Source organism: Mauremys reevesii, linkage group 5 (genome assembly GCF_016161935.1).
Source record: "Mauremys reevesii isolate NIE-2019 linkage group 5, ASM1616193v1, whole genome shotgun sequence".
Lineage (NCBI taxonomy): Eukaryota > Metazoa > Chordata > Testudines > Geoemydidae > Mauremys > Mauremys reevesii.
The window spans coordinates 107814761-107841337 of NC_052627.1; the positions used below are offsets into that span (position 1 = coordinate 107814761).

The 26577-nt window shown below is 39.8% G+C and overlaps 1 long non-coding RNA gene across 1 annotated transcript in view; it reads right to left on the minus strand.

The window, feature by feature from the left end:
- Nucleotides 1-24629: 24629 nt before the first annotated feature.
- LOC120407084 overlaps nucleotides 24630-26577 on the minus strand; it is a 28253-nt gene continuing 26305 nt past the window's right edge. The window contains exon 3 of the long non-coding RNA XR_005599782.1: nucleotides 24630-24766. This is a non-coding gene — a long non-coding RNA (uncharacterized LOC120407084). The remainder of the gene's footprint in view (nucleotides 24767-26577) is intronic.

A 26577-nucleotide genomic window follows, 5' to 3' on the forward strand; every position in this document is an offset into this window, starting at 1 on the left:
AACAGATTTATTTGGACATAAGCTTTTGTGAGTAAAAAACCCACTTCTTCAGATGCATGGAGTGAAAATTACAGATGCAGGCATTGTTATACTGACACATGAAGAGAAGGGAGTTACCTCACAAGTGGAGAACAGTGTTGACAGGGCCAATACAATTAGGGTGGATGTAGTTTACTCCCAATAATTGATGAAGAGGTGTCAATTCCAGGAGAGGAATAAGCGACAAAGAGTCCTGTGGCACCTAATAAACTAACAGAAGTATTGGAGCATAAGCTTTCGTGGGTGAATACCCACTTCGTTAGACACACACATCTGACGAAGTAGGTATTCACCCATGAAAGCTCATGCTCCAATACTTCTGTTAGTCTATAAGGTGCCACAGGACTCTTTGTTGCTTTTCACAGATCCAGACTAACACGGCTACCCCTCTGATACAGGAGAGGAATAGTTGCTTCTGCAATGAGCCAGCCATTCCCAGTCCCTATTCAAGCCCAAATTAATGGTGTTAAATTTGCAAATGAATTTTAGTTCTGCAGTTTCTCTTTGAAGTCAGTTTCTGGAGTTTTTTTGTTCAAGTATGGCTACTTTTAAATCTAAATTTAAATCTTAATTGATAGAATCCCTCAAAGAAAGAAGCCTTTTGTTAATCATGTACATTGCTTTCTGGAACACAGTAGATTGATTTTTTACTTAAAATCAAAAAAAGCGTTAAAAGAATTCTAAGAATGCAAGAGCTTCAGGGCATCAAAAATAAAAATGGGCTTGTTCAAAAACAGTGGAGTAATTTTTGCTTAAAAGTTGGGGAAAGGGTGAGAAAAAAAGACATTGCGTTGAAGTGCCAAAAACACAGCATCCTTCAGTGGAAACCTAAAAAGATTCCAATATGAGTTCTTTTTCCCATACCCCCTTAAAAAATAAAGAAAACCTATGTTACCAGATTTGCCCATTACTTTGGAGTATGCTCATTTATTAGGGTTACTCTTCTGGGGGAGGGGGTTCTGTAATTCTATCAATGTACTGCTTGTGTCACTTGTGTTCTCATACAGAGCTCTACTTCTCCCTTCTGCAAGTTCCCTCCCAATGGAGCTATCCTGCAGGCTGTAGGTTCCCCAGGGATGGGTTCTTCCAGCCCCAGAATCAGACAAACACATACACACACATTAAAAGAGCTCGTCTGAGAGAACTGGATTAATCAGCACTCCCAAGCTCACCCTTTATATGTCCCTGCACTCAGTAGGCTGGGTTGAGCAGCATTTCCAAGCTGTCACCCTCATAGGCCCTTGGATTCAGCAGGCTGCGTTGAACAGCACCTCCAAGCTGTCACCGTCATATGCCATGGGAACTGCACTGGAATAGAGTACGCCTCAGCAGGTTGGGTCAAGCAACACTTCCAAGCTGCCACCCTCATATGTCCCAGGTTCAGCATGTACCTATCCCCACTTTCATGTTACAATTGTTCTGGTAGTAACCCACTTTATGAGCAAACCCCACAGGATTTTTGGGGACTGCAGGGATTTTTAGCTTAGGTACAAGGAGCGTTGCTGCAGAACGAATGAGGAAGCCAAAAAACACCCACGGAGGGGGCGGGGGGAGAAGCAACCAGCTTAACCATTAAAGTTATTTCTTGCCAGGTAATAACCATAGGGGAGCCAAACAAACAACACAGTTATAATATTAAATCTATCTTAAATTTGATTATAATAGTCAGGTTTAGAAAACTATAACTGATCACACAAGTCAGGGTCAGAAGGCTATAGTGAGAGAGAGAGCTGGGTTCTCACCAGTCCATGAAGCTTGAATCAATTGGGGGTCCCAGGTGGTGGTGGTAGCTGAGGGTCTGGAGTGCTGGAGTCAGGCAGAGCCCCCAGCACAATCAATCAGGAGAAGATGAAGTCCCAGTGGAACTGATGCAGATTTTGGATCCAGGCATCAGAACACTTACTTGAGCATGGGTAGGGGTTTTTGTAGGGAAACAACAATGGTTCAAGAGATAACACTAGATCTGTTTGTGGTTAAACTGATGGTTCAAGGGAGTATACCACAGCTGTTTTGTTCAAGGTAGACAATAGGAACTGATCATTCCTGGCTATGGGTGGTGTTCCTTGGAGGGAGCTCACAGTGCAATTAGGGAGCTTCAGTATTTTGGATACCAATAAAGGATTTATTACTAGAATTGGTCTGATAATTACTGAGCTGGGTGTGTGCAGGCATGGGATCATTAACATCTGGATCAGAGATTCCCCATCATGCAGTGCTTTCCTGGTCCCAGAGTTCCATGAGGTTCTTTCCTTGGAATCACTGTTCTCCATTCTGTATGCTAATGGAGATGCCTCCCTGTCCCATATCCGATGCAAATGAGGCTAGGGGAGTTTCCTTAATCTGTCACCCTTGTCCGAAGGGATTGAGATGTGTCTTCCACTATCTTTTAATTTCTTTTTGTAAGTCTTTCTTCTGATCAGCTTTGGTTCAAGCAGAGGCTGAAGACGGGGGGGAGGTCTTTCATGAGTCAGACAGGCTGGATACTGCACCCTGGTTCCCCAAGAACACAATGCTGACAGGTAACACCTCTTTAGCCTCCTCCCACTTCTCTTCCTATGATGCTGTCTTTGACTGGCTCCCATCCTATGCTGCAACTGTCTTCAGAGGGTGTGCTGATGAGTTTCCACCCTCACACTAAACTTAATCTCTCCTCTTTCCCTAGGCTTCCCTCCAAGTGACATCTTTCCAGACTCCCCTAGTTCCCACAAATTCCTCCAGTGGTCTACTTCTTCTCCCAAAATCCTCCACCCAAATCCCAGGCTTTCCTCTACCAGAACTCCAGTCACTCTCCTCTTCCTTCCCCAAATTTGCTGCATTCTCTCCTCACCCCAGAACTACTTCTTGTCTCTTCTCCATGTTGTCTCTTTCTCCTCCTCCTACAAATCCTGCAATCTTCTCTCCTATTCCCCAAATTTCCCACATAGCTGTCCTTTCTTTGTGTCTGCACACGTGCCTTCCTTGTACCTGTGGCTATTCCCGTCCTTGAGGCTGTCTTCCTTATAGTTGAGCCTTCCCATACTTGTGCTCCACTTCTGCCCGGATAAGGAAAGAAAAAGCTGCTGTCCCTATCAGGGTTACTTCTCCATATCCCATACAGGCCCTTCTTCCTCTAAAGACCTTCAGCGCCTGCAGGGAACATCCCCAAACAAAGGGTATGTCCACAATGCACACTCCTGATGGTGGTATGTTAAAAATAGAAGTGTAGAGAATGAGGCACTGTTTAGGTGAGGGAGAGTAAACAGGACAGATCCTTAGGGTATATACCCTACACGCCTCTCTGCTGCCTGAGCCTTTGCCAACCACAGTGAAAGACTCTGGCAACAGGGAAAGGCTCCAGGTCCTATAGTTTAAAAAGTTCACCAATCCCGTATGATTTTACACTGTTCCAACTTCTCATCTCTTTTTTCCCCTTTATATTTACTAACTAACTTGATCATTTACTGCTGTGGGTGAAATATAGCTAGCTAAACCACAATTCTCCCAAATCATTCCCCTGGGGGGGAAAGATTAGCTTCTCTTCAGTAAAGTTACATTGCAATACCAGTCTTGGTTTCAAAGATTTCATAGGGCCTGATCTATTAAAGTCAAAGGGAGTCTTTCCATTGACTTCAATAGGCTTTAGATCAGGCCCCTAGTGAACAAAGATATGCTAGAGTAAATTAAATATGTATGATCTTCCATATTTGACAGTGCAGCAAGGCAGTGAATGAAATAAATAATTAAAATACTAGAAACAGCAAAGACTGTAGGAAAAGATACATTGTTATACTTTTGACTAGGTTGACTGAAATATTTCATTTAAAGCCTCTCTTGACTAAGAAATGACTTTTTTCCCCCAAATGAAAAAAAAATAGTTTTGTTTTTCACCTTATTGATTTATTCATTCTCTCTCTCTCCCCTTTCTCTTCACCCCATCACCACCACCACCACCACCCTTTACAGTGGCGATTTTTTTTTTTTAAAGAGGGGGACAAGTGGAGAAAAGGGGAAAACAGAATAAGGTGAAAGAAACAAATTGTAAAAACAAAAAATCATTTTTTCAACTTTAATTTTGATCATAAAATCATAAAAAATCATTTTTGCAAACAGTTTGCAATAATTTTACTTGCCATTTTCCAACTAATTTTACTTTTACTCTATATTTATGACTATCACAATATCAACACTACAAAAGATGCTAACAAGGCTAGATAGAAATAATAATATTCCTGAAAATTGAGGCCAATGTTGTTTTCCCAATGTGACTCTTTTACAGCACTCTGGTTTAGTCTGGGTCTTTATTTACTAAATGTAGTTTTATAATTCAAAGCAGTAAATCTCTCAATTTGTGGTGAGTCATCACCATTCAACCATCAGCATTTTCCACTAATCACCACCCATAAGTGTCCAGGATACCAAAGTTTTCCCTTTTAGGTAGTAGTGATTACTGTGTGCAAATATATAATACTGGTCACCACAACTGACAAGAATGTTCAACTGCATCTGTTTATTCAAACCAAACTTCAAGATGACTATATATAAGGGTAAACTAAGTGATAACATAATTAAACATTGTCTCTCTATATGTTAAGATCTGAGTCACTTGGAAAATTGGCCAAACCTGAAGCGGTTTGTCTTTTGGAATTGTTCTGAGCTTTTACTTATTATGGCCCTGATCCAAAGAGCGTTGAAATCAATAGAAAGATTCCTAGTTACTATACAGGCCTTTGGCTCAATCCCCGTATACCTGTTTGTGCTCAAAGACTAATGGTCAATTTGTAAATTTCTAAAATGGGATGAGATACTGTTAAAATATATACTAAATCTATAAAATAAAAGTTTGTATATAAGCATGTTTTGGTCATTTTTTCTTTTCAAAAACATGTTTTTTAAACACTACTTTAAAAGCCCCAAATAAATATTTTTGATAGTTTGACTGGATCAAAGTATTATCATTCATCTCTTGATGGACATAAAATCAGAGGAAAGAGAGGATGCAAAAAAACTGATTTAGTCAGTCCATTCCACTGTAGAATTATAACAAGTTCTTAAGTGATTTCTGTATTCTAGTTTTAAATTATTCAAAAGATGGAGTTAATATTCAGTCTAAAATTTCCTTTTCTAAATTATATTGTGACACTCTCATTCATTTGTTAAGAACGAATAGTGTCAAACCAGCCTAAGAGCTTTCTTTGACCGGGTAAGCCTTGTGGATGGGGGAGAAGTGGTAGATGTGGTTTATCTTGAATTTAGTAAAGCTTTTGATACTGTCTCACATGATCTTCTCATAGACAAACTAGGGAAATGCAACCTAGATGGAGCTACTATAAGGTGGGTGAAAAACTGGTTGGAAAACCATTCCAGAGAGTAGTTATCAGTGGTTCACAGTCATGCAGGAAGGGCATAACGAGTGGGGTCCCGCAGAAACCAATTCTGTGTCCAGTTATGTTCAATATCTTCATCAATGATTTAGATAATGGTATAGAGAATAAAGTTATAAACTTGTGGATGATACCAAGCTGGGAGGGGTTACAAGTTCTTTGGAGGATAGGATTAAAATTCAAAATGATCTGGACAAACTGGACAAATGGTGTGTAGTAAATAGGATAAAATTCAATAAAGACAAATGCAGAGTACTCCATTTAGGAAGAAACAATCAGTTGCACACATACAAAAATAGGAAATAACCCTGGGAAGGAGTACTACAGAAAGGGATCTGGGGGTCATAGTGGACAACAAGCTAAATATGAGTCAGTGTAACACTGTTGCAAAAAAAAAAAAAAAGTGAATGTCTTTCTTCGATGTATTAGCAGGCATTTTGTAGGCAGGACACAAGAAGTCATTCTTCCGGTATACGCCACACTGATTAGACCGTAACTGGAGTATTGTGTCCAAAGATGTGGACAAATTGAAGAAAGTCCAGAGAAGAGCAATAAAAATTAAACGTCTAAACCTATGAGGGACAATTGAAAAAATTTAGGTTTGTTTAGTCTGGAAAAGAGAAATCTGAGAGGGGACATGATAACAGTTTTCAAGTACATAAAAGGTTGTCACAAGGAGGAAGGAGAAGAATTGTTCTTGTTAACCTCTGAGGATAGGACAAGAAGCAATGGGTTTAAATTACAGCAAGGGAGGAAATCAGGAAAAACTTCTTGTCAGGATAGTTAAGCTCTGGAATAAATTGCCTAGGGAGGCTGTGAATCTCCATCATTGGAGATTTTTAAGAGCGGGTTAGACAAACAGCCGTCAGGGATGGGTGCAGGGGACTGGACTAGATGACCTCTTGAGGTCCCTTCCAGTCCTATGAGTCTATGTCCCATTGTAATGCTTTAATACATCCTCTACATCTTTGATGTTTACACCCTTCAAATATGTTTAAGTGATCATATTGCCCCTTTAAATTGCTTAGTTAGCAAAAATAACACAGTGAGGTGGATTTGAAGGATTGTCTCCCACTATGAAAGGGTCTGTAGTGTAATAAGTCATTAATAATGTAGTTAAGGACACTTTTTCAATGATTTTTAACCTGATGATGTTGTTTTAATCAAGGGCTGAACAAATTCAAGCAAAACAATGTCAAATTCAGGTTTTCTAATATTTCAATATTTACCTCTAGGGTAAATTAGCAGGATAAGTGGGATTGAGTCTGCTTTGCACCATTCCTGTAACATGGCCTCTGGTATGAACAATCATGTGTTTCTCTGAAGAGGGCTCTCCATTAGGCCAAAAGTTTTCAGTCATATTTATAACTTTTGTGGGCATTCGGAGGACCCCAAAACTAGTACAGGTCTTTGAAGGCCCCCAGAATTTCAAACCAGTGAGGAAAATCCTTCCTCTAAAGGTCAGGGGAAAATTTATGGCTTCTGTGGTAAAAATTCTCTGTCCCCTGCCTCTATCAATTGTATCTCCTAATTTGTTCCAGAACCTCCAGTGGAAGGATTATGAAGATGGGGCAAAAGCCATCTCAGCCTCCAGCATATCCAAGGTCTCCTTGCCTGATTATCAGAGAAGCAGTCGGGTAGGGAGTCTGGGTCAAAGACAAAGGACCCACTAAGTCCAATTTCCTCCTACGTCTGCCCAGGGAAGCTGATTAAGTATGTCATGGTGGGTACCACATGAATCCTCTTTGCGTCCAGTTCACCAAAGTGAAGAAATCAAAGAAGACTGCAAGATAAACCCTATTTACATGAGTTCTTTTGTGCCCAACATTGGCCTCATACATCACACCTGATGGACTTAAAGGGTGAAGACATAAGTTAGTTATGAAAATATGGCTGAATTCCCCATGATGTGATATAAATGTTGTGTTACTCTAGCTAAGCAGGACAAGGACATGGTCAGATTTGGGGGGAAAATGTTTAGGGGATTACATTCTCTTCTCATGCTTAATACATATGTGGCAGATTTGTTGATGGGAATCTCTCACTCAAGAAGTCCATCCACCAAGATCACTTACTTAAACATTAAATTTTCAGGTAATACATGCAGCTAAATCAGCACAATAAGCATGTTAGTCCTAGTTATTGTCAAAAAGTCATATCTGTATTTCCTTAGTAGTTGAAATGACTGCTTGCTAGGTAGCATTAAGCATTTTATGTGAAGTTACTGTATGTCTACACAAATGTGAACAATTCCTATTTTTGGAGCACAAATTCCTGGTTATATGTTTTGCATATTAATCTAGTCTGTCTTGGTGTCTGATTAACTCTTTAAACATCAATAATCCCTAGAGAAAGAAATGACATTTTTAGTCTACAAAGCAATTTCTGTTCATTTGCTATTATATTTCTACTCAAAAGTGATGTTAGACATTTAATACCAATGATAAATGTGTCTAAGGAAAGATCTGTAGCTCTTTTTTATTATATAAAATATATCCCTTTACTGACAAAGCAAATAAGCAAAACATGATCAAATATATACCTATGGCACCTTATCTTTTAAAAAAAAATTCTCTACAAATGACTGCAAAAATAACCTAATACAGTTCCATGCTTCTTGTTACACAAAGATTTCTGAATCAAATCTGCTTAGTTTACAACTAAAAATGTTTTTTCTAACTGTCAGAAGCACAAACTCAATATAGATTATACAAGTCAAATTGTGTTTTCGCTCACTCAATCTGCCTTCAGTTGTACCTTTGCAATCACTTTGTCTTTGGACTCTGCAGAATATGGCTATGCAATTGGAACTGATATAATAATACTTTCTTGAGTACATGAACCGGAATAGAGCCCAGCTCACCCTCTATCAGGCTGGGCTCTGCAGTGGCAAAAACAGTACCAAAACCTCATTTTATCACTGTCATAAACAGATACAACTGTGAAAATCTGCAGAGAGCAGACCTGTAGAGGAAGGACATTCAGTCTCCAAGCATATGCAAATGTACGGGGTTCAACAGTACCTTGCCAGAGAACTTTTGTGATGGTGTTGGTTGGTTTCCAGAAGGCCTTGCCTGTCAAACACAGTAACTCAACTTACAGAAAGAAATATACAGAATAGTACACCTTTCATTACCCTGCACCAACACTTTACTTCCTCAGCTCACTAATAAACATGAATCAGACTAAGAATAGTCAGCACTGATTGATGGCTCACTTTAAAGCACTAAGCTGCTAATCAGTCCATCATGGTACCAAAAGAATGAATGACAGGAATGTGTGAGAATCCTTCCAAGTGCCATACTCAGCCTAACACTATAAAAATATTTCTTTAGGTATTGATCCTGCAAGGTGCTGAGCTTTCCTGTCAGGTGCTGAGTTCTTGGAACTCCAATTGACTCTAATGGGAGTTAAGGGTGCTTAGCATTTTGCAGAGCTGAGACCCTAGTCAAATCCTGTTCCAAAAAGAATACAGCTTATGAGATAATGAGTGCATTGGATTGATTGTTTCTGATTCTTTTGTGGATTTAAAGATAAATGCTTTAAACTTGGAACTGGCACCATCTGGTTATCCTTGACAAAAATACTAGTTACTGTGTTTATTTAATATTGATCACAACATGTATTCACTCAGGGAAAATGTTGATGTTGTTCTTTTTTAATCCTAAACTAATAATGTATTATTAAAGAGGAATATAAAATAAACACTTGTTTTATAGGGAAGTTTTCATATTTCTAACTCCCAAGTAAAGATTTATATGCCTAGATGGTGTGGTTATCCATTATGGAGGAATTGTACAGAGACTATGGGTTTTGTTTCACTTAGGATTTCACTTTGGACTTGAAACATATACATGTTAATGACCAATGCTCTCCCCATTAAGCCACCCAGTCCTCTTGACAGTGTCAAACTTATACAATGGGGCTCATTTATTAACAAATTATGATTTGCTGCCATAAATACTGTTGGGTTCAGTGCAAAAATGTTTGTTTGATTACTGGATTTCAATTTAATAACCAAGTTATAAAAGCTATTATAGAACATGACCTACCAGGCCAGACCCACATAAATATTTAATCGGGAGTTAAGAGCAACTGCAGGGAAGCCTCAACATAATATGAGGCATTTGTCTCTTAAAGAGATAGTACCAGAATATACGTAAAATAGACGTTTTAAAATACATTCAAATTGCAGTTCTTCTAGGGAACATTATATTCTGTGTTTAAGGTTTTTTCAAGCATACATACACCAAACTTCTGTAAATAAATAAGAACCAGTAGGATCTGATCTTGATCATTTCTTTTTAATTTATGGTGGGGCAAATGCAAATATGTCAATTGTCAACCTAAATTTCTGTTATAGGTCAGTATAGAAAATTTGACATGATCCAAAGATACTGTACTGTCTCATGTTATTTAGAACCTGCTGTTTTAGCAATATAAATACCAAAGCTCCTTTGGGATATGGAGCTATAAAACAGGAACTATTTTTACATTGGCATAGATTACATAAAAAGAATATTCTAATGTTACTCGAACTAAATGAGAATTGAAAAATTATAAGAAAAGGAAAAAGGAAATGAAACCTCAATAAAACATGTAGAATGGACATACACAATGTTTGAAGTTGAAACAACCTCTGATTTTGTTTGGTCACATTTGTTTTCTGTTCTCTACAGAAGTCTTACCCCAACTTGAGACGCTCTAGGCAGTGAGAAATAGCTTTGGTCTTTCAACACCCCTTCTTTTTATTATGAAATTTGAGTTAGAGTCATTAGGTAGTATAAACAAGTTCTAAATCTCATTAATCTCTCAATCCCTTCTGCTCCCAGCGGTGCAAGCTCAAATATAGAAAAGGCACTTTGCACTTAGCCACCATTCACCCAGAAAGAAGAATGCTATCTAATGTTAAGAACAACATAAATTGAAACAATAAAAAGCATAACATTGCCTTTGCCCCACGGATTCTCAAAATTAGCATCAATAGAGCAGTGCTCCTATTCATTTTCTTTCTGATTCTGGGTGAAAAGAAATGTTCTTCTTTATTACTGAACACAGTATGGTAACTTTCCAATGTCCAGAGTTCAAGTTTTCTTGAGCTCAGGATATTTCACAATAATGTTTGTTTGGCTAAATATTGCAAATAGAGAAGAGCCAAACTGAAATTCAGTTCCAAGTCCCTTCATATTTCAGAGGAAGAGTTGCTGGCGGACATGACCAGATACGAATCCATCATTAAGATTGCATCCAAATTGGGACTTGTATTTCCGTGCCAGTTTGACTATGGCTGCAATCTTGTGAAAAGTATCAAGCTAACAAGAGTTCAGCCCACATTGGCAGATATCTCACAAGAGACTGTAATTTCAGGAGATTCCCACCCTATAGGGTCAGGAAACAGCAAGCAAGGTTTGCAACAGTCCAGCCAATACCCAGAGTCTGAATCGGAACCATTGCCTGCATCTATATTTGATCTAAACATCACCCCTCTGGGCTATCTCTGATTGCACTGGTACATATACAGCCCATGACTGTAGAGTGGCATCAAGAAGAACAACAAGCAAAACACAGAGGAAAAAGCATGAGCAGAAGTGAAAGTAAAATTAATTCTTTTTACCCATTTCCTGGACACCAGGATACAGGGCCGCCCGGGGGGGGGGAGAAGTGGGGCAATTTGCCCCAGGCCCCTAAGGGCCCCCATGAGAATATAGTATTCTATAGTATTGCAATTTTTTTTAATGGAAGGGGCCCCCAAAATTGCTTTGCCCTAGGCCCCCTGAATCCTCTGGGCAGCCCTGCCAGGATATAAACTTTTAAAATGCCTATCTCTGTATATCTATAAGTATATATCAGTATTTACTGGAGTAAGGAAAAGAATCTTTTTAAAAATATGTTACAGAACATGAAACATGCACAGACCATAGCATACTTGGGCTGAAATAGTTTTATACATGGGGCATTTATTTGTTTAGTTTGTGTTTATCTTTAAATAAAGTTACATTACAATAGCTCTACTTAAAAATCAAAAGGGTTCTCAAGTAGGAATTACAACTTGTGCTGTAATTTGACACCCATCTATCAAGTAACACCTGCAATAATCCTCACAGCAGCTACTCTCAAAGTAACGGCTCACTTACAGAATTATTTTCATAAAACACCCTATCATGAAGGATTTGTTAGAGATGCGCAAAAAGGATTAAACAATAGCTTGTTATTTTGTAGTCATGGTCATAGTGTGACTTAAATCAACAAATATGAAAAAAAATCAAACCCCAAAGTTTTAATTTTATCCTCAAAAATGGATCATAAGTCTGGGGATGTTTTTTACCCATATATCTGTCAAAGAATGTTAACACTCTCTCTTGCCATATATGTCAATCACTACACTATCAGTGTTTAAATAAGGTCTTGCTCCCTTGTAGCCCATCACCTCATTCTCTTTGACCTAGTGATATGTAAACAGAGGAAGGGTGAAAGGTTTGTTTTGCTTAGAAAAAACACCCAGGAAGAGTCAGGAATATTATGAGATCTAATTTGAACTTCTTTAGTCTGCAAAGTTGGGGTGGAAATCTGGCTAAAACAGGCTGTCTCAAGAGATTTCTGAGCCCAATTTGTTCCAAGAACACCCAGGAATTACTGAGCCATGCAGGCATTTGGAAGTGCTAGCCTAGCTTTAAAGTTACATTTCTGGAGACCTGGGTAAATTCAGAGGAACAAAACCTTTTGTTTTTTAGATCATTCATTGGTTGGTAATACTGGTCACAGGGAACCTTTGGTGGCTGTTGAGGGGCCTAAAGTGAAATGAATGTGTAGTCTCAGTCTACTTTCTGGTGGGCAGGTGTCAGTATTGCCAAAACTACCAGCAAGTACTAATTGCAGTCTCTGTAGAGAGGCTAGATAGCTGAATGAGTCTGAAGATTGAATACCACATCACAGCTGAGTTTTATTCCCCTTTCTGACAAGCTATTTGAAGAACTGACACACACCATTGTACCTATTTTAGGACTAGATAGAGCCCTCGAGCTTCAGTTCAGTTCCTTTCATGTGCACTATGTTGTATTTTTAATGTAAAGCACAGGTAGTGGTTGGGGCTGTTTATAAATCAGTCTGAACTGGTCCATCCCTTACTACTTGGATCCTCCTGAGTCAGCATCCTACATTGTGACATCACAATCACAAACAGGCTCTAGTATCACTTGCTCAGGATTAAAAATTTCATTATAGTAACAAGCAAAAGAAAAAATAGCTGAGCTGTGAGGAGATTGCTCAAACTGTTATCTTCAGTAATGTCAAAGGAAAATACTAACTATATTTTTTTATTTGCTTCTACATCTTCTCTTTTTAACTTTGCACTGGTGTGTGTCTGCCTTAATTCACCCCATTGTATCACAATTTGAAAGACCTGAAACCTGCAAGCTGACCTTTTGTCAGGAAACATATATATGTTGGAACAGCCTGAGCAAGCCATGCTTCCAAAGTAACCTAGTTTATCTCACTGAAGCTAGAAATTTCATATATAAATCCTAGACTTACTGTATTCATTAAGCATAAATGTTCTAACTAGCCAAATGGTAAGTATAAGCAACCCTATAGCTTTAGCTCAATTGAGTATCAGAGAAACACATTTTCAGGAAACCATTCCAATTCTGCTTCCTAAAAAATAGTGAAAAGAGAAGAGCAGCAGTATGTATGTATATATAGGATCCATAATCCTCTTCCAGGTGCATTTGACTTGAGGCCCAAGACTGCTACATACCATCCATGCCCAATTTAGGAAGCATCAGCTGTACCTTATTATCAGCCAAGCAGTGCAATTAAAGGGAGGGGGTTTCCCACCTAGCCCTAGCCTGGAATATTTAACCCTTTACTAGTATGTTCCCCAAGAAATATGTCACATGGATCATTGCTGTATATTTAGCCTCTGTCAGGAGAGCTTTTAGTGGGTTAACGTGTAGGATATTTTTGAAAGATCTTGTGAAAGATCTTTAGTTCTGAAGTAAGTTCTGACCTTTTCCTGTGTAAGCAAAACCACCTCATTCTTTAACATGGGCTTCTATACATACAGTATATGAATATTCTGCTGCACAATATTAAAATGTCAACAAAAAGATAATAAAAAAATAAGGCTTCCAGGCCTTTCTATCATGCTCTTCTGTTCCCACCTGATTTGTCTTATTGTTGAAACTTATGGCTTTCAATAGCACTTACCACAAGCAGCAGCAACAGACTAACTCTCACTTATAATAGGAGATATACCAATCTCCTAGAACTGGAAAGGACCTTGAAAGGTCATTGAGTCCAGCCTGCTGCCTTTACTAGCGGGGCCAAGTACTGATTTTTGCTCCAGATCCCTAAGTGGTCATTTCAAGGATTGAACTTGCAACCCTAGGTTTAGCAGACCAATACGCTAAACCACTGAGCTATCCCTCCCTGCCTTAATAGAAAATCTAAATCAGGGGTTGAGTAATGTCTGTTAATCATCTGTCCTTTCTAAAATAAAAAGTGAAAGTTACAAGCTGACAGGGTCCTGGGTAAGTGTTATTGAAAGTCACAGCTAGCAGTTTGCAGCTGGGGAAAAAAAGGATTTTCTTTCTATTCCTTTTCTGCCATTTGAATCAGGGCATTGCTATTCTTCAGTGTCTCTTCCTTCCCTCTGGCCCCAGAGCTCTCTAAGCAGCAGTGAAGAGCTCTATTGCAGAGAAGTTCACCCATATGACTTTATAAGAAAAAAAAAAGGATGTAGTATAGCAGATTGTCCTTAGAGAGGCGTGTTAAGTGAATGGGGGTCTATTCCACCTCTGCTACTTATTTGCTGTGTCACTTCACTACTTCATACCTCAATTTCCCTCTCTGTAGAATGAGGATAACAATTCTGTTGTAAAGTGCTTTGAGATCTATGGAAGAAAAAGCACTACATAAAAGTTAAATATTATTATCTCTTCATGTTATCATTATTTTACATTGTCTTGTACAATGTCTTTTATTTGAATATCTCAAAGCACTTCACAATCCTTAATTAATTCTCTAAATACCCATGTGAATTAAGTAAATATTATGGCACCAGTTTCACAAATAGGTCAAAGGAGTCACAGTGTGATTGAGTGATGTATCTATGTCAGTGGTTCCCAACTTCTTCCACCGCTTGTGTAGGGAAAGCCCCTGGCAGTCCGGGCCAGTTTGTGTACTTGCTGCGTCTGCAGGTTTGCCCAATCGCGGCTCCCAGTGGCCACAGTTCGCTGCTCCAGCCCAATGGGGGCTGCTGGAAGCAGCACGGGCCAAGGGACGTACTGGACGCCAATTCCAGCAGCTCCCATTGGCCTGGAGCAGCGAACCGCGGCCAGTGGAAGCCCCGATCAGCCAGACCTGCGGACGCCGCAGGTAAACAAACCGGCCGGGCCTGCCAGGGGCTTTCCCTGCACAAGCAGCGGAACATGTTTGGGTACCACTGATCCATGTTAATACAGTGAGCCAACGTCTGTGTCTGGAATAGACAGTAGGACTCGGGACAACAAAGAGATTTAGGCATTGTGACTCTTAGTATCACAATGCCTAATTTTTAAGCATCTAGAATATCACAGGAACACTGTGATCCATAAAGTCTGGGTTAGGCATCTGGGCTCCCTATTCAGTGCCTGGGGAAAGATACGCGCCTAAGAATAACAAAAGGCAGCACATTAGGTGGGGAGCTAGCCAATGGGAGATGCTGAGAGAGGGGTATGTCCTAAAAACTACCCTCTCATGGAGTTTGGCACCTATCTCTGCTTGGCAATCCAAAGATGGGAATCTGCCCTTTCTTGTGTGAAGGAGTGAGGCAGGCACCTAATGCCACACCAAACTGCTGGTGGAGGAGGAGGTGGTGCTGCACCTCCTACCTTTTCACTTTTAGCCCAGTGGCTAGAACACTCACAGGGGATGGGGAAGCTCAGCTTTAATTGCCCCCACTGCCTGGATTTAAACAGGGGTCTCCCAACATTCAAAAGATCATGTTAACCACGGAGCTATGGAATATTCTTGTGGGGGGGACTCCCTCAATCTGTCCTGTTGAAGCTGTTCCACTATGAATAAATTGGAAATGGGGAACTTGACGTTGGTTCACTAACCTAACTACCAGGCTATAGAATCAGCCTCTCTTCAGCTCTCTCTGGCCCAATGACAGCCTAAGTAGGTATCCAAAGTGGAACACCTTCAACAGGAGAGACTGAGGGAATCTCAGATTGGACTAACTCATAGCTCGGTTGTTAACACATCTCATGGGAGGCCGATGTTCAAAGTCTTTCTCCCCATGAGGGAGAACTGAAGCTGGGTCTTCCACCTCCCAGGTGAGTTCTCTAACCACTGGTCTAAAAGTTATAAAGTGAGCACCACCACCAGTGGCCACATTTTGAATGGGACCACCATGCCCTCCTCCTCTGGCAGCCTCTGAATATACCTACTGGATTGGGCCCTACAGATTATAGGATCATAGAATATCAGGGTTGGAAGGGACCTCAGGAGGTGATCTAGTCCAACCCCCTGCTCAAAGCAGGACCAATTCCCAACTAAATCATCCAGCCAGGGCTTTGTCAAGCCTGACCTTAAGAACCTCTAAGGAAGGAGATTCCACCACCTCCCTAGATAACCCATTCCAGTGCTTCACCACTTTCTGAGTGAAAAAGTTTTTCCTAATATCCAACCTAAACTTCCCCCACTGCAACTTGAGACCATTACTCCTTGTTCTGTCATCAAGTACCACTGAGAACAGTCTAGATCCATCCTCTTTGGAACCCCCTTTCAGGTAGTTGAAAGCAGCTATCAAATCCCCCCTCATTCTTCTCTTCTGCAGACTAAACAATCCCAGTTCCCTCAGCCTCTCCTCATAAGTCATGTGCTCCAGCCCCCTAATCATTTTTGTTGCCCTCCGCTGGACTCTTTCCAATTTTTCCACATCCTTCTTGTAGTGTACACAAGTACTCCAGATGAGGCCTCACAAATGTCGAATAGAGGGGAATGATCACATCCCTCGATCGGCTGGCAATGCCCCTACTTATACAGCCCAAAATGCCGTTAGCCTTCTTGGCAACAAGGGCAGTCGACTCATATCCAGCTTCTCGTCCACAGATGAGACACGTGCTCTTCTCCCATTCTTCCCAACTCATTCATCACTCTGGGGCTTAGGAGATATGCATCCAGATGCCCAGAGGCAGGCAGTAGTGTGCATACCCAGAGCCAGAAATTTAGGCACATAGGGAACTTTTACAGTGAAAATTTACACATTCAGTGAGTTTATGTGTCTACAGGGTTAGGTGGCAGCTGAATAAGGCTTTTGTGGATCACAGTGGTGCCTGAATCTGGGATTTAGGCACCTAATTCTGTGGTTTAGGTACCAAAGTAGCTTTGTGGATCTTGGCTCAGGAGTCTTGACTCTTCATCTCTTGCTTTACCTAGTAGAACAGCCAAACACCCAACCCATAGACTGGTTCCTGCCCTTGATGTATTCGTGTGATTTGTGTGGCATATTCAGCTTCTGCAGAATCTCAGCTTTCGTTTGAAAAGGACATTTCTACTCCTCGTGGCTGTGAAAGAAATCTGCCAAATGTAAACCAAGTGTAATCAATGCAATGATTCTGAGTCTGCAGACAGACTGAAACAATGACTCTGAGAGGTGTGAATTTTTCCACTGTTATTAATCTTATTGTGTTGCTAAAGCTAATGCCTAATGATGACACATGAGCATAAGAACTATTAATCGCTGGTCATTTTTAGTGGATGGAATGGGAAAGGGTTCTGGAATTGCTGAAGGAAATAAACTGCAGAATTAAGGAAGGAGAGATACAAAGACAGGGAAAGAGGGTGGGAAACAGAAAAAGGTGGAAGAGGAAAGAAGAGAAGCAAATCACAGCAACAGTGACATTCCTAAAGGAGAGCCCACTTTCCCACTGAGCGATTCTGAATTTTCAGTAAAGCATTAAACAAATAATCATTAGAGCTACTAACTAAAAGTTAGCTACTATATAACGGTTATATTCTGACCTCAATCTTTGTGCAAATTTCTCATTGAAATCAGTGAGGGAGCCCCTTTGGACTGAGGGTAGTATGGAATCTTAAATTTATACCCCACTGTGTGGACCATAATTTAAAATGGAATTTGTCCCTCCTCACAGATTGAGTTTGACACCCCTGATATAGCCATACTCCCTCCTGCTGATATCATGTCAAAATGTAGCATTGATTTTTGTTAACAATTGCTTACAGATCTTCAGTTACATGTTTTCAGTATCCTTCAATTTGATTGTAAAGTACAGACCTTTTAAAAGGAACCCTGCTGCCTCCTTAATAACCTTCTTCTTACAAGCTTGCAAGCATAATGTTACATTTGGTTCCTATCCCTCTGGATAGTACTGCCAAAATGATAATTTCTCTTTCTTAAGAGTCAGTGGCATGTCAATCTTTTGCCTTAGCTGGGCTCCTGTTTCATTTACATCACAGAACGAAGCAATATTTACACACAAGATATTATTACCCAAATTACAATTTACTTAATGGTCGAATTAACTAGTAACGTTATTAGCAACTCTTGTATCAACATATTTGTTGTGTCCTAGTGGAAATCCTCTAGAACTGATTAAAGTCTGTTGCTAAGGTTTAAGATGGTAATTTATTGACAAGAAGAATGTCACCTTTATTCCAACCCCATTCAAACTAAACAAAATATTTGGGGTCTGATTCGGGCAACTGTATTATGGAGGCCTGATGTGGTTTGCAAACATGTTATACTTTTCATGCCATGATGGAAATGGCATTAAACAAACTACCAAAAAAATGTGTGTGTGCTGGTTTTGATTTCTCTTCCCCCCCTACCCCCCCGGCCCCGCTTAGTTGCATCCCTACACAAAAATGCAGAGGTACCACTAGCAAATTTATCCATCAAAAAACTGACACAGAATGAGGTTGGTGCCATCTGGGTTTATCCAGCTAATGTGCATTATATTGTATTACTTAGCCCTGGTGGTCCATTGTTCCTAAAGGGCTCACGTAAATAATGTGTTGGTACATCACTTAATACACACCATCAGTAATGCAATAAAATGCAAATCACTTAGGAATGAAGCATGTAATAATGGCGCTGAGGAATATGGTCATAAACTCGTGTGGATCACAGTGTAGTGTATTTTGCATGTGATTTTTTTTATCATAATCCATCTGAGTGCACGTTCCGGTAGCCAACCTGATTTCCCACCAGCTATGTTTCTAAGTAATATCCAATATAACCATGCCCAAAAAGAAAACAGAAATGAAGACAGTTTTAAGCAGAGTAGAGACAGGTTACAAAAATTGTCAACCAAGCAATCTGTCTTTTCCCTAAAAAGTCATGTATTAAGCCTTCCCAGCTGACAAGGTTCTTTACTTATCCTGTAAAATATGCCTGTAATCAGGTAGGAGGTAAACATCACTGCAAATGATAGATTTCCTTTTGTGATCCTCCTCTTCCTCTATAAAAACAATCCCACTCTGCTCAAAACATTGATTTATTTAAAATGCAAAATATAGTGACCTTCCTTTGCCCTTCGTTTCTTAGCTACAGTCTCACCCTTCTCCAGTTTTCACTGCTAATCTCAGAGGAAAGCATAATATCTAAATAGCCAATGAGTCAGAGTTCTTTGTCTGGACTGAATACTGACCTTTCACACCAATTTCAAATGACTACTGTAGTGCTGGACCATGGTAAAGCAATCAGAGATTATGGTGCTCCTATTTAAGTCAATGGAAGTTGTTACAGCCACTTTAATGGGAAAACGATCAGACCCATTATGTCAGTACTCATCCCACTGAAACCATCAGATCCATCCAGCTGAAAATAGCAGATACCCCTAGAAGCACAATTCTGATCTCACTTATAACAACATAAATCTGACTATGTAACCCACTGACTTTGATGAAGTTGTTTCAGAGTAACACTGGTGGACCTGTGCAACATGGCCCAGTGTTGAGCTCACATCTTTGTTGTTCACTGGATTTGAAATCTCTGACAAGTAGCTTCCTCTGTATCTAATTTTTAAACCCAGAGAACACTCAGGGTGGCACTCAATGCAACAAGAAGCAATATTAGCTCTTGTGCCTCCAGTGCACAGAAGTACTGATAAAAGATGACAACAAGGAAGAAGGATTCCAAATGGTTTCACACTTCGCCTCTTTATTCCGGTGCTTTGGAAACAAGACTACAACTGTTTTTCCTCAGAGAATATTTAAAGCTCTCACTCAGCAAAATCATATGGACAAGCACAGACTGTCACTCCAGGGAGCAGTAACACTGAGTTACTTCTGAAATCTTTTGCCAGATAAAGAATTGTAGGCTAGTGTGCTGAGTTTTAGACCACGGGGCCCTCTGTGTGTCTGGTGTCTGCAGTTGACGGGTGTGAAGCATTTGACCCTTGCAGCTTGTAAATCTGGACAATGAAAAAATGGCAGTAGTCACCACCAACTGATAGTCTGAGTTAATTGTTCCTCTCCCACAATGACACCACTCGCAATAACTTAGCCTTCAAAGAATTTAACGGGGGCCTTAACTAATGCAGTACCCTCAGGCAGACTGTTCTCAGTAATGAGTCTAGCCAATACAAGAATCGGGTTTCATGATTTTTATTAGGCCCATTTATTATGCAGTGCACCAGAAAGGTGAGAAGAATCAAAGTGAAACATTTCTCCTCATGGGTATATCATAACTCACACAATAAAATGGCTGGCTATACTAAATAGTTTTGATGTATGACTATGGCAACCCACAAGAAGTGAGCTGGCATTTATGTTAATAATTAAATGAAAATCCTAAACATTCACTCTCCTGGGCCTCTCAGCGTGCCCTGTTTTTCTGGGTGCTGATCTCCGACTGCTCCTATTGACTTCACCTAGAGATTTGAGTGCCCAGCCCCTGTGGAAATTAGGCCCGAGCTGTACCTTGCTTAGACTACTGGGGAGAAGGACTTCTTGTGTTTTGTGCTTGGTACAGTGCTGAGCAAGTTGTTGTCTCTTAATAATAATTAATAGTATGACAATTAGATTGCTTCTTTATTTTTGCAACCCGCCTAAAGAAAATAAGTTGATAATATTTCACTTGAACACATTTGTATAAATCTGAGGCTGGCTGATATCTTACAAAGGAAATTAATGACACATTAATATCCCATCTTGCTTATTACATTGCATTCTAGGACACATTTATTTATTGATACTGAGTTTTTCATCTGCATTGCAACAAAACATGTACACAGTGTCAGGGAGACTTTACTCTATAATGCAGTTAACTGTAGTGGGCAGCTTTGGGCCCAAGGTGACCTTTGCACAGCACATTGTGACCCTGCACATATACAACCCACAGCATCACTTGTGAGACACAGCTGGACTGACGGTGGTGGTAGAGAAATAGGGGAGAGCTGGTTACAGGTGGGAAAAGGACCAGCCAGGGCCATCCATGCTTATAAAAAAGTACCCCAACATTTCAAGTTTTATTGGCTCTATCTCAGCAAATTTTTCCTGGAACAATTTTAGTCCTTTCTAAGAAGAAGTGTAAGTTGTTTACGTTACTATCATCTTTTTAAACAGTTGATAATCATAAGGATTGGTATGAAAGAGACAGGCAATGGAACAGAAGGCGGCAATATAATCAGCATGAAAACCACCCATCAAAATTGTTCCTTATTGTAGTCAAACTACTGGAACCTTTTCAGAGCAGTCACAATGCCAGTTGAACACATGGGAATGAGTATAGGGAACCAGAATAATGTGAGTCTTATCTTTGGTTGATGAGAGCAGAAGTGCTAGCCAGGACTGTGCAAACCACTTTCTGCACAGGTATTAGGGCAATTGCCTGTTGTTACAGGGTTGTGCCATTTGGCAGAAGTAACTTGGAAAACTCAGAAAATACTTGCCATGGCTGCAAAAGATGGTGCTCTCTGGCTTATTACTATAAGATTTAGTGCACTGTGAAAGGTGAAGAAGGAATTATAATGATTTTTCACTGTCTTTTGTCTTTCTACAAGTGACTGTGTTAAAGTTCTCTCTCTCGCTCTCTGTAAATACACGTGTTTGTATAGGAAGCATACACTGTATATATTTTCCAGGGAAAAGACTCTGAGTAGAGACTAAACACCTCAATTCTTTAAATATTGTAGCTTTCACCAAACCCATGCAAAATAGTCCCATGGGTCCCAGTTTGTGGTAAAACAAAAGTGATTTGGTTGCCTGTTTCAGAGACATTGTTTATTTCAAAGCACTTCCTCTTCAAGTAGCTATTTTCTCCAGTTAAATCGCAAGATGAGGAACCCTGCTGCTTCCCATTCCTGAAGGTCAAAGGGTTGTGTGGAGGAGAATTTACCATGGAAAAAACAATCTAGCTTTACCTGGGTGACAGCAATTATGCAGAACGACAAAAGGAGAAGTTAAGTTACAAGTTGAGGACGCTAATGCATTCTCCCCAGTGTCTGCCAGTCATTCAGCCATGAGGGAGCGGGGGGGGGGGGAGCTTAACTGCATTTTAACAGTTATCTCTCTATAATGCTGAGACATTTTAAAGCTATCAAACAAACGACTGTTGTCGTTCACTGAAACACTCATAGGCAGGATATACTCTATTCAGGCACCTGTCCTTAAGCTGTTATTGTTGGTCGGGGGGGGGGGTTGTTGGTTTTTTTCATACTCATTTGTACTTTGTACTTTTTCTGCATAAGAAATTTGGCTCTTTTCTGCCCTGTTTTTCCTGTGTCTTGTATCTGGGAATCTTTAAACACTTTACAAACATTAGTTAAATTAACCTCTCAACATCCCTGTAAGATATTTGTGATGATTTGGGAGATCTATGTACAGCTTATGAATTCTGTTTGACACTGGGGACTCTTTCTGTGTATCTGTTCAGACTGCAAACCCTATTTTGATCATGGGGCTTGTTTGCCTTCTTTGCTATCATTTACCTCAATATTTAGCTAAACACAACAGAAGGCATCAGGAGAAATTCTTGTACCTGGCAGAGATCTATCGGTAGAGGGTTGTTAAACTTTGATAATCATCCATTCAAATGGAACATCCTTGGACAAACAGATGGCTATTGCCCAGGGCAAACCAATTTTTCAAGTTTGAGTTTTGGGGTAGGGGGTGGCAACTAAGCTAGAGATGATTTGGTGGGGGGCTTAAATCAACTGATGAGACTGCTCAGGGAGTCACCCAACAAAGGAGACTGAAAGTTATATTAAAAAAAGAGTCTCTCCGCAGCCATTGTTGAGGAAGCTTGAGCAGGAGCGTTAAAGGTCTGACTGCAGAGTTTAGTGAGAAATACCATGATCTGGAGCAGCAACCATGTACAGGAGAGGAAGGATTCTGGGTTCTTTAGAGGAATCTGACCTAAACCTAAAGAGTGCTCAAAAATGGTGAGCCAACTGGGACAGGGAAATGCAGTTGGTGTTTATTATTTTGTTTGAATCTCTTGAGTTCTGTATATCTTTTGTGCTTCTGAAAGTAAAAAGAAATTGTTTTAGAATCCCTTTCTGCAAAGTCTGGGAATTATGGCTTCAGCTATTGCATGTCCCTGCAGAGTTCAACTGTAAATTAAAGGGCCCACAAGGTTGGAGATCTGGGAAAGGTTATGCTTAGGCTACTGAGGATTCTGGAGGGTCAGCACCAATCCTGGGAGCTAGGGCAGATGGGCTGTAAGATCCATTTCCATAAAGGGGTAACATACAGAGAGCCCCAGAAGTGTTCCAGAGAGGTCCAGGAAAGAGACACTGCTGTAACCTACTCAGACCAAGGGAAGCTTAAGGTCACAAAGGTCTAGCATGCTGGGACCCAAACAGAGCAGCCTGGTGAGTGTCCAGCTAAGGGACTTTTACTAAGGCTTTGACAATATTTAATTATCACCATCGGCTTTTTTCAAGATGGGTAAATCGAGGCACAGCAAGATTAAATGACTTGACCAAAGTAGCCCAGGAAATCTGCAGTTGAAAAGAGCTTGGAAATCGAATCTTCTGATGCATGGTCTTATCCATAACCAACAAAAAACAATCTTCCTCTGAAATGACAAAGGGATCTTTATTTGCATGGCATTTGTGCAGTTACATTATTCGTTTGCCACATAGCCCTTCAGACAATTACTTAGCCCTCCAACAAACAATTATTGACCAAACTACCAGCCAAAGACCACCGTGAGTACAGGAAGACAGCAGCACAGAATTTTCCGATCTTTGTGGCACACAAATATCAGTGTCTTTTTTTAATGCACTAATTTGATTAATTGTTTATATGGCCCTATTAAAAGGAATAATGTAAATGGAACTGAAACTCCCGGTTTGCAGCATTTGTTTTTGATGGTTAATCCTCCACAAAACCCTTGTATGCAGTTCTGCCATAAACATACCAGATTATGTTCATAGGTTTAAAAAATATCAATTCCTTTATTGACAAGTAAAAGGTTTGTCTTGTATCAAAAAGTGCAGTGAACTGTGCACTTGGATGTGTTAGTGATAACTTTTAGTGTCAGGAGAATTCCAGTGTGCTAATACTTCTGGAATTGGTTAATGTTATTGTTGTTTCCATGGTTATTTTTTTTTAATTAATTATCTGGAAATTTATTATGATAGAAAAAATAAACCTGTGTGCACTAATGATCCTATATTTTGTTTTCAAATTGACACAGTCTGGGAGATTAGATTTTATTTCAGATTCCGACTATTAAGGCATGTGTTTGATTTATGAAGCTGAGTTGTGATGCTGGAGGGTATGCGTGTGTTTGTTTTTCTTTTTTTCTTTTTTAAACTGAGGCTAACTTTGTTTTGTTGGAGATGCTGAACCAAATTCAGCCCACATGCATAACTACAGGATTGGGGCTTTATAACCCAGTTTGCATCCTTTCCTATTTTGTGGTCTCACTAGGGTGATCCAAAGCCTATGGAAATCTCTGACGGAAAGATGCTCCTTCAATGCCTTTGAGATTTGCATCAACCCCTGGAAAAGCAAAAGCTCTGCAATAGCATAACTATGTTATATAAAAATACATTGTAACATTTTACTTCTTGGTTAACAAAAGGATTATCTGTAATTTTTAGTATTTCTCATTATCTTTTTATCTTCCCCTTTTTTAAAAATAGTTACATTAGGGCTTTTTGAAGGTTAAAACCATTTTACTTTTCTATTATTTTTATTTTTCCTGGCAACCAATAATTATATTAAGTAGTCGAACAATGTATCATGTAGCTTTTCTTCTTGTCTCTAAAGTTCTGTGCTCTCTTAAGTGGTTACAGTTGGGGACTGAACATTCCTTGGATTCTCATTCTCAAGTAGGAGCTCTCCAAGTGATATTTGCACCTGTGACATTAATCATTAGGGAGAGCCTGACCACTAACATCAATAATCTGAAAGACAAGCAGAGAACACCTGAGATAAAGCCACATGCTAACCTTTCATTTAAAATTTATGTTCACCCTTTCCAGTGAAAGCCTCAGTGGAAAGCAAATTCTGTCTAAAAGAGCTGCTATTTCACCGTAGGACTATACAGTTTGCACTTAGCAATCCTGAAAAATGTTTATAAACAAATATAAAGGGTAGGTTCCTTAGCCCAGATCCTCAAAGGTATTTAGGTTCCTAACCGGCAGTGATATCAAGCCTAAATACTTTTGTGGATCTGGGTCCTTGAGCCCAATTGTGCAGGCTTAATACCCCACAAACTCATGTGATGGTGATATCCATGTGACTAACTGCATTTAGCATGCACCTTTAACTATCTCATCTGTGCTCTGACCACTAATCTACTCCTCACATTTCACCCTGTGACCAGCAATCTCCATGGAACAGATCCTTACCTGGTGTAAATGGAGTTACACCCATTGATTTAGTAAAGACTTAATAAAGTCAATGGAGTAACACCAAATTACACCAACTGACGATCTACACCAAATTTTAAAAATCAATGTGCCACACAAAAAAAACTCTCTCCTTTTTCTGCAATTTTCCTCCCAAATTATTCCAGTGCAACATGCAGGGTGGTTGACATTCACACTTGCACCAACCACATGCTTAAGATCTGATATCTCATGACTTCCAAGGACTAGAAACAAGATGGTTATATTTTTGGTAAAGGGATTTTCCCATTTGCACCTTTCTCAACTTTGTTTCTAGCACTGGGAGTTTCCAAGATATTGTAAGATTTGAGATTTGTTTGTTTGTAAAAGCAATTTTAGGTAATTTCAGAAATGTGTGTTAGTTATATTTGTTTTCTCTCTCCACTACACTCTATACATTGAGACTCATTGTAACTGTGTGAGAAAGAGATCAGAAGTCCAAATTCACCACTCAGTCTTAGAGCAGGAGGATGTTTTACAGCAAATATAATTACATAAATAGTTGTGTTTTTAACAAGCCAAGAATTCTAACTTCATTTTTGCTCCAGTGCATATTTATGCAATTATTATGGTTGTAATAAAGATATTCAAAACAATTTTAGTTATTTATTTGATGGGAAAAAATATCTTTGCAGGGATATTTGCTCTCCATGAAATAGCTAAACTCTGTAAATATTTAACTATAATTATGGTAAAGCACTATTCTTTCATGCCACAATATATAACAAAATACAATCCTACAAATGCCTTTCTTGAGATTTGTCACATGCTGGCTTTTGGTCTTATGGGAACAAATCTCTGCCACTTCTATTGATCTGTGCTTTAAATTATTCTCCCATGAGGCTTTCAGCTAAGAGCATCTTTTCCTTGGATCTCTTTGTATTTTTAATTGGCTTATGTTTGTTTAAACAAAATCACACCAGTGCCTTAGGCAGCAGCGGTTGACTCATTACATTCAAAACCAGACACACACTGTACTCGAGGAACTATGCTCTGTCCTCCACTGGACTCATCTCTTTGGGGATGAAATGCTGTCACCAGGGGAAAAAAAGCCACACAAAATTGCCTATGCACATGGTTGCTAGGGACATAAGTAGGATTTGCATAATGCTATTGCAGCCCCAAAGATGAAAGGAAGGCTAGATTATGCCATTTAGCTGCAAGCCCTCAGTAGTGGGTGGTGAGGAGCCATGCTGCCCCAGAAGCAAGTGCTGGAGAGACTGTGCATCAGGCAAGCACAGTGTCTTCCAGTGCTGTTCCTTGTGCATTCAGGGGGTACATGTTTTGCAGCAGCCACTACAATGGCACAGAATACTCCCCGCAGC